Consider the following 9,853-nt stretch of genomic DNA (forward strand, 5'->3'; position numbering starts at 1 on the left):
TACACACGATCAAGGAAGCCGCAATTGCACGCAATGAAAACGTTGTTTTTTCATCTGGTGATGACGAGGAGGTAGAAGACGATTCAAACACTTCACTTACACCCAGTTCCCCTGTCAGCAGCACACCCCATGGGAGCCACACTAAGAGTGTGGGAGAGAGTGAGACATCAATGCGGAAAAGTTCATCAGCGAGCGTAACTGGGTCGAAGAGATCATCATCATCCCGTAAATCCTTGGTCCAGGGCAACATTAAAAAGATGTTGTTTACAGAAGCGCAATATGAACGCAACCACCCAATGACCCGTCTGTATAACACTAAGCTGGCTAAAATGCTAGCTCTGGACCTTCTCCCTTTTTCTTTTGTAGAAGGGGTTGGTTTTCTAGAATTAGTGACAGCGCTCTGCCCTAAATGGAAGGTTCCTAGCCGGTTCTATTTTGCACGAGTTGCGGTTCCAGCACTACATGAAGATGTTCTGAAGGTGATTGGGGCAGCTTTGCAGAAGAGTGCTGTTCACACTATACATCTGACAACAGACATGTGGACCAGTGGCGCAGGCGCTGATTACATGTGCATCACTGCACACTGGGTCTCTTTTTCAGGGGCTAAAGCAAAGCTAAACTCAGGTGTTGACACTAACATTGTTTTTAAAGGTGCTCGGAAACATGCAACACTAGCCATGTTTGGTTTGGAGAAACGTCACACAGCAGAAAACATTTTGGATGTCTTTAACACAAAGGTCCTTAACTGTCTGTCCCCACTAAAACGCAAGGTTGGTTATGTTTCCACGGACAATGGCTCCAATATAGTTAAGGCCATGAGGGACGGTTACTATTTCAGAGTGCCGTGTTTGGCGCACTGTATAAACCTGGTTGTCCAAAAATTCTTGGGTAATAAAGGCAGTGCAGCGTACGGTGTATTGGACACCTGCCGAAAAATGTGCAAGCATTTCAGCCATTCTTTTAAGGCCCGGAAGCAGCTGAGGAGCCTGCTATATCAACATCAAATGCCAGTGAAAGCACTCATCCAGGAGGTGGTAACACGTTGGAACTCAACCTTCTACATGCTTGAGCGTCTGTATGAGCAGTATACGGAACTCGATCAATATTTCCTTAAAGAGGGTGCAGAGGAGCTGAGGATGGGTGGGCCGCAATGGAACATAGTTGAAAGCCTGACACGCATGCTTCGTCCTTTTGAGTTCTTCACGCGTGCAGTCAGCAAGGAGGACTCTAATTTGGGAAAAGCTATCCCATTGTTGTACATGCTGGAGGACCAACTGAAGGAGGTGTGTTCTGTGTTTAGAAAAGATAAAAACCAAGACTCTTTGCTTCTGGCCGAGCAATTATTAGAGCTCCTACAAGGTGATGAACGTCTTAAAAAGATCCACTCAGAACAGCATTACATTTGTGCTACTATTCTGGATCCACGCTACAAAAAGGCGCTGGCAGGCCAAGCATTCTTTCCTTTTGATGATGAACATGTTCTAAAGTACAAACGTTGGCTAGCCTTGTCAGCCAAGAAGTTTGAAACAGAACGGCTGGAAATTGAAGGAAATGGCAGTACATCAGCAGGCCATCCCCAGTCAAAACAATCCACTTCTGCACCTGTGGCTGTGGCACAGATGACCTCTCAGCCGTTAAAGACACCGGCAACCGGATCATCTGCACGAAAGACAACAGAAACATTGGAGGCTGAAGAGGATTGGCTAGCTCTGCGTGGGTTTGGTTCTCAAAAGGTCAGAGGCACAGCAAGAGCTAAGCAAAGTGGAGGAACCTTGGATGAGGACCTTGAGTCGATGGTGAAGGACTATCTGAATGACTCAACAGAGGTCTATGTTAATTCTGACCCATTGGCGTATTGGCATGGGAAAAAAGAATTGTGGCCACAGCTCACCAACCTGGCTTTAAACTACTTGTCTTGCCCACTCGCAAGCGTGTCTTCTGAACGGGTTTTCAGTGCGGCTGGTGGGATTGTAACTCCCAAACGGAGCCGCCTCTCGCCCAAAAATGTGGAGAGGTTAACAATGATCAAGATGAATCAGCACCTCATACCACCAGATTTCAGAGTACGAGAGAGCGTGCCGGATGAAGAGGAGGTGGCCAGCAACATAGATGAGGGAATTTCTACTCTGTCAGGTGACACTGAGCTCACCCTGCCTGAATTTGCAGAGTATGATGACGAAGCCTTATTCTTATTCCTGGACCGTGATACCGACTTCGAGCCCTGAAAATGAGACAACGAATCAATAACTTTCTTTTTCATCCTTATTCACTTTTATTCCTGTGTGTCTGTCTTTCTTTGTTGTGCACAGTTAATATAATTCAAACTTTAATCAGATAATCACAAAAACAAGCCCATCAGCAGAACTGTCTTCACTTGTTTGCTAATTTATTTGAAGGTGCCGCAGTCTGCATTCCTCAGGTTCACAAGTTCAGAAGAACATGCTCCTCTATCCTCCTCCTCCAGACTCCTATTTCCATCAAAGCAGAGGGCTGGTTTACGCCCAATGAAGAAAGACTCAGCACTTGTGGGGGTGTTGTTCTACCTCTTTGCAGGTGAGTTGACGGGTCTGGGGCCATTGCTGGGAAGCACTAAAAGTGGTTTGGACCAAATCCGAGGCGGAAAATTTTTTGTGTTTTTGATGACTTGCTTGCCTTTGAGGTGCTCTTAGGGGGGGTTCCGTCTGTTTGTGGGTGAGTTTCGTGGTCTGGGAGCATTGCTGGGACACTCTAATCTTGATTGCATTTGCTTTTCAGGAAATCCGTCGTGCCAACCCCGACTTATGGCCTAGCTACGCAGCGCGTTTGGACCGAAGGCCCAGAAATATTGCAAGTATGAGATTGACGGGTCTTGGGGCATTCCTGGGAAGGTCTAATACCGGGTAGAAGTGGTTGGGACAAAATCCAGGCCGATTTTTTTTTGTGGCTATTTCTGACATTTTGCTCTATGTAGCGTTTTCGGGGGTCCTGTTTGGGGGGCTTCCTGGTGTTTGTGGGTGAGTTTCGTGGTCTGGGAGCACTGCTGGGACACTCTAATCTTGATTGCATTTGCTTTTCAGGAATTCCGTCGTGGCAACCCCGACTTATGGCCTAGCTATGCAGTGCGTTTGGACCGAAGGCCCAGAAATATTGCAAGTATGAGATTTTGCTTTTGGCCTGTTTGGGGGTGTTATGCTTCTTGGCGGGTGGGTTGACGGGTCTTGGGGCATTCCTGGGAAGGTCTAATACCGGGTAGAAGTGGTTGGGACAAAATCCAGGCCGATATTTTTTTTTGCTATTTCTGACATTTTGCTCTATGTAGCGTTTTCGGGGGTCCTGTTTGGGGGGCTTCCTGGTGTTTGTGGGTGAGTTTCGTGGTCTGGGAGCACTGCTGGGACACTCTAATCTTGATTGCATTTGCTTTTCAGGAAATCCGTCGTGGCAACCCCGACTTATGGCCTAGCTACGCAGTGCGTTTGGACCGAAGGCCCAGAAATATTGCAAGTATGAGATTTTGCTTTTGGCCTGTTTGGGGGTGTTATGCTTCTTGGCGGGTGGGTTGACGGGTCTTGGGGCATTCCTGGGAAGGTCTAATACCGGGTAGAAGTGGTTGGGACAAAATCCAGGCCGATTTTTTTTGGGCTATTTCTGACATTTTGCTCTATGTAGCGTTTTCGGGGGCCTGTTTGGGGGTCTTCCTGGTGTTTGTGGGTGAGTTTCGTGGTCTGGGAGCACTGCTGGCTATATATACTTTACTTTGCAAGAGGTTTGAAGCAAATCCATGGTGGCAGAGGGGACTTAGGGCCTAGCTGCAGAGCGCGCGCGGAGTGATTTGGGAAATTTGTGAAAAATTGACTAAGTCCCCATTTTTGTACTTTTGCTCTTTGGCTGTTTGGGGGTCTTCTACTCGTTTTCTCCTGGGTTGACGGCTCTGGGGCCATTGCTGGGAAGCTCTAATACCGGATAAAAGTGTTTTGGACCAAATCCCAGGCGGAATTTTTTTTGTGTTTTTGATGACTTGCTTGCCTTTGAGGTGCTCTTAGGGGGGGTTCCGTCTGTTTGTGGGTGAGTTTCGTGGTCTGGGAGCATTGCTGGGACACTCTAATCTTGATTGCATTTGCTTTTCAGGAAATCCGTCGTGCCAACCCCGACTTATGGCCTAGCTACGCAGCGCGTTTGGACCGAAGGCCCAGAAATATTGCAAGTATGAGATTTTGCTTTTGGCCTGTTTGGGGGTGTTATGCTTCTTGGCGGGTGGGTTGACGGGTCTTGGGGCATTCCTGGGAAGGTCTAATACCGGGTAGAAGTGGTTGGGACAAAATCCAGGCCGATTTTTTTTTGGCTATTTCTGACATTTTGCTCTATGTAGCGTTTTCGGGGGCCTGTTTGGGGGGCTTCCTGGTGTTTGTGGGTGAGTTTCGTGGTCTGGGAGCACTGCTGGGACACTCTAATCTTGATTGCATTTGCTTTTCAGGAAATCCGTCGTGCCAACCCCGACTTATGGCCTAGCTACGCAGCGCGTTTGGACCGAAGGCCCAGAAATATTGCAAGTATGAGATTTTGCTTTTGGCCTGTTTGGGGGTGTTATGCTTCTTGGCGGGTGGGTTGACGGGTCTTGGGGCATTCCTGGGAAGGTCTAATACCGGGTAGAAGTGGTTGGGACAAAATCCAGGCCGATTTTTTTTTGGCTATTTCTGACATTTTGCTCTATGTAGCGTTTTCGGGGGCCTGTTTGGGGGGCTTCCTGGTGTTTGTGGGTGAGTTTCGTGGTCTGGGAGCACTGCTGGGACACTCTAATCTTGATTGCATTTGCTTTTCAGGAAATCCGTCGTGCCAACCCCGACTTATGGCCTAGCTACGCAGCGCGTTTGGACCGAAGGCCCAGAAATATTGCAAGTATGAGATTTTGCTTTTGGCCTGTTTGGGGGTGTTATGCTTCTTGGCGGGTGGGTTGACGGGTCTTGGGGCATTCCTGGGAAGGTCTAATACCGGGTAGAAGTGGTTGGGACAAAATCCAGGCCGATTTTTTTTTGGCTATTTCTGACATTTTGCTCTATGTAGCGTTTTCGGGGGCCTGTTTGGGGGGCTTCCTGGTGTTTGTGTGTGAGTTTCGTGGTCTGGGAGCACTGCTGGCTATATATACTTTACTTTGCAAGAGGTTTGAAGCAAATCCATGGTGGCAGAGGGGACTTAGGGCCTAGCTGCAGAGCGCGCGCGGAGTGATTTGGGAAATTTGTGAAAAATTGACTAAGTCCCCATTTTTGTACTTTTGCTCTTTGGCTGTTTGGGGGTCTTCTACTCGTTTTCTCCTGGGTTGACGGCTCTGGGGCCATTGCTGGGAAGCTCTAATACCGGATAAAAGTGTTTTGGACCAAATCCCAGGCGGAATTTTTTTTGTGTTTTTGATGACTTGCTTGCCTTTGAGGTGCTCTTAGGGGGGGTTCCGTCTGTTTGCGGGTGAGTTTCGTGGTCTGGGAGCACTGCTGGGACACTCTAATCTTGATTGCATTTGCTTTTCAGGAAATCCGTCGTGCCAACCCCGACTTATGGCCTAGCTACGCAGCGCGTTTGGACCGAAGGCCCAGAAATATTGCAAGTATGAGATTTTGCTTTTGGCCTGTTTGGGGGTGTTACGCTTCTTGGCGGGTGGGTTGCCGGGTCTTGGGGCATTCCTGGGAAGGTCTAATACCGGGTAGAAGTGGTTGGGACAAAATCCGCGCGGAAAAGCCTTTAGTTTTGGCACTTTTTGTAACTTAGGGTTCGTTAGGGTTAGCCCTAGCAGCAGGATTGCATGTGTTTCGGGGTGTTCTAGATTTTTCCAACTGAGTTCTGGGGTCTTAGAGCACTCGTGAGAATGTGTAATTTTGGTTGCAAGTCATTTGAAGAAAATCCATGGTGGGAAAGGGGGGATTTGGCATAGTTAAAGAAAGCCTTTGCCACTATTCTTAACTTAGGGTTCGTTAGGGTTAGCAGTATTTCTATTGCATGTGTTTGAGTGGGGGGGATTTCGAGTCTTGGAGCGATGCTGGCTATGGCTACTTTTGCTTGGTTGCTTGCAAGTGGTTTGAATGCAATCCACGGTGGGTAATGGGTAATTAGGAAGGGGGTACTTCGGCCTACTTTTACTTTCAAAGTAAGTTTTGTCACCAGTTTTCTGCTAGGCCTCGTTTTTTGAGATTTGATTGGGGGTCTTCTACATTTTTGCGACTGGCTTTAGTAAGGGTCTGGGTGGGAGCACTGCTAGGAAGATCTAATTTTGTTCTAAAACACAGTTTACAGTACACCTAGCTTGAGGGGCAAGATCCGCTACATTAATTTGCCCATACTTATTTATCCTTCAAAAGGTGACTCAGAGTACGCACTTTCAAAAATATTGTACTGTCTACTAGGAAAAACAAATTGTGACTTTTTGCACTCCACAGCCTACATACCTTATATTTATTTATCAGTGGTGTTGTAATATTATATCACTTCCTGTTTTTCGTTGAATAATTACAGGCCGGGTTTCAGTCTCTGCAAGGGGGAAAAAAGGATGGAGTCAGGCTTCACAGTAGCGAGCCACAATTCAGCATCAGGCAGGCAGTGGACAGGGTGTCTTCTGGTGACCAACATCGATGGACGAAGCGTCGGCTGCAATGGAGGAGTGCCGCTAATAGGAGGATTTTTTTTCTGCAGGCAACTTACTTACCACTTCCAACAGGACCACTACAACCACATAGATACAGTATCCCTTGCCTTTTTCTCTGACTGTGACTGCATTTCTTGGCTCTCTCTCGGCTTCTACATTGATCCCTTAACACATCACTTAGTCCACTCCACTATCACATCTGCACCACACATAGTCATTTGTAAGTGCTCCTACGTAATTCGCAAGTCGCAGCACGCCCCAGGCCGTAGAGGACTGGGATGGCCCCAATGATGAAGCATGTCACCAAGGGGCAACCCTGGTGAGTGAGGGGACACCTAGAAAAAAAGCAATTTCTCCTTTTCTATCTACTATACCTTCCAGACCAACCCCACTGAGTGTTGTTGTGAATGGATTTATAGTGACCAGCAAGGCTCTCGGGTATCTGGCTACAGAGACCTTATGTTGAATATCGTTATCAATAATTTACACATAGGCCCTTTACTGTTGCATTCTTTCTTCCACAGTTGTCGAATGTACTACTTACTTTTCACTGACATGCATGCAGTAGTGCATGCACTTTCAAAGATTGATGGATAGGTTTGTACCCAAAGAATTGTTTATGTTCAATTGTTTGTCTATAATGTGCTTTTTTTTACAGGGTGTCTTCTGGTGACCAACATCGATGGACGAAGCGTCGGCTGCAATGGAGGAGTGCCGCTAATAGGAGGATTTTTTTTCTGCAGGCAACTTACTTACCACTTCCAACAGGACCACTACAACCACATAGATACAGTATCCCTTGCCTTTTTCTCTGACTGTGACTGCATTTCTTGGCTCTCTCTAGGCTTCTAAATTGATCCCTTAACACATCACTTAGTCCACTCCACTATCACATCTGCACCACACATAGTCATTTGTAAGTGCTCCTACGTAATTCGCAAGTCGCAGCACGCCCCAGGCCGTAGAGGACTGGGATGGCCCCAATGATGAAGCATGTCACCAAGGGGCAACCCTGGTGAGTGAGGGGACACCTAGAAAAAAAGCAATTTCTCCTTTTCTATCTACTATACCTTCTGTCAGGTACGCAGCCCCTAAGCGCCTACCGTACTATGAAACTACATTTCCCATGAGTAGGTGGGAGACTTGCAGGAAGTTTATCTGGGGAACAGACGCGCTTCCTGTTGCACGTTATTCTGGTTTCTGTTCTGCACCGGCATGAGAGCGGACGCTCTGCATGCTTTTCTATCGTGTCTCCTGTGGACTATCACCTTCCCCCCCCCCCCCCCTGAGGCTCAGTGGGGAGCGCTTCCGTGTTCTGTCCTTGGCGGTAGACGGACTTCACGCGTCTTCAGGTAAAGCCGCTCTAAACTCTTCGGCCGCCCGTGCGGTCAGCTGATTACTGCCTGAACGGATTGTTAAGGGAGGTTCTGTGACTGTTTTCTAACAGAATTCTACCTTTGATGAATTCCTGTTTGGTTGAATTGTGTGTGGCGGAGCACAGTGGCGGTCTATACCACGTGTTAGCGTTCACATCGGGGATCGTTTTTGTACTATTAAAACGGAGCGCGGTAGTAAGGACAACTACGCGTCTCCGTTGTATAACTGTGTATTTCAAAGGACCTCCATAACTGGGCATGTAGTGAGGTAACTACAGGCTACCCCAGTTCTCTTTGTGTAGTGCACCGTGGGGTGTGTTGTTGGCAGAATTCAGTGGTGGTCGCAACTACGTTTTTCTGTTTGACCTTCACCAAAGATTCTCTACTGGGTCATTACTTAGAGAGCGCAGTGTTGTAGTTCTTGCTTCCTACACACTACCGTTTCCCTCTTCCTTTTTGTTGGACCATACATCTTTGCTTTGACTATTTGGAACCCCCTTTGTACATTGAGTCCTCTACCAAGTTTGTGGTATGTTGTGAGTAGTGGGTTTGATGTCTTAGTATAACGCGAGTGTGTTTGGTGCGACAGGAGTGTGTTCGTTAACTATATGTTTATGTGTTTCTTAGGCCTTCCTCACAGATTGTGGCAGAAGGGCTATAGTATTTCCTATCCAAGGTCATGTTTTCTTGGTGCTCAGGTACTTGTCTACTTCCTTGGTTATTTAGTGAGACTATATGAGAGTACCCTTGTATGTTAGGACAGCACTTCACTGATGCCTGTCTTGTCTTCTGTTACAGGTATCCTTTCCCTGCTGACCCTACCTTTACCCATCCCACATTTTTTATTTTAGTTTGTTATTTTTCTCCCCCGCCTAATGGCTCGAACACCCTGTGTTTACACTTCTGGGTGTTGGTGACATTTGGAGGTGGAACCATATTTGCATCGACTGGATCACGGGGAGTAAACCTGACACCTTCCAGACCAACCCCATTGAGTGTTGTTGTGAATGGATTTATAGTGACCAGCAAGGCTCTCGGGTATCTGGCTACAGAGACCTTATGTTGAATATCGTTATCAATAATTCCACACAGGCCCTGTACTGTCGCATTCTTTCTTTCCACAGTTGTCGAATGTACTACTTACTTTTCACTGACATGCATGCAGTAGTGCATGCACTTTCAAAGATTGATGGATAGGTTTGTACCCAAAGATTTGTTTATGTTCACAATAGTTTGTCTATGCTGTGCTATTTTTTCTTGTCTCCCAAAACCTTTCCCAAAAACCCCCGTACCAATCCATTTTTCAAACCCTAACCCTCTTCCCCCGGGCTGTGTGGTTTTGATTGATGTGTGACTAAATTATTATTACAGCAATAAATCCACACACTTGCTGGGTGGGGAGGATAAGGTGATAGCAACAGGCTGGTGAAGAAATCCGAGGATATATTCTTACTCTGCTTGACAAAGAACCATTGCTAATGTGAAAGAACTTCAACCGAATTAGTAGTTATACTTTACCATTTGTTAGGCTACAATGTGGCACTGCTCTACTGTACTTCTGTCACCTGCTATATTCTCAGTTGTACCGTTGAATTGCTCAGGAGGACAAACCAGATTTCATTTTCTTTTTTTTCATAGGCATGCAACTGCCACTGTGCCACACCACTAGTACCACCGCTATGAGGAAATTTTATCCGACCAAGATTGCCAACGTTATTCGGTGTTTCCCGTGGAGCCAGCCCTGGGTCTAGCCCTACTTTCAAACACAAATTACAGGTAAGATAAGCGTTTGGTGGTTTGGGGGTATAATGGAGTATTAGTACGAGAGACGAGAGACTGAAGGTAGTACTACTAAAGTCCTAGGACTCTTGGA

The sequence above is a fragment of the Lissotriton vulgaris genome, chromosome 5, assembly GCF_964263255.1.
Source record: "Lissotriton vulgaris chromosome 5, aLisVul1.2, whole genome shotgun sequence".
NCBI lineage: Eukaryota > Metazoa > Chordata > Amphibia > Caudata > Salamandridae > Lissotriton > Lissotriton vulgaris.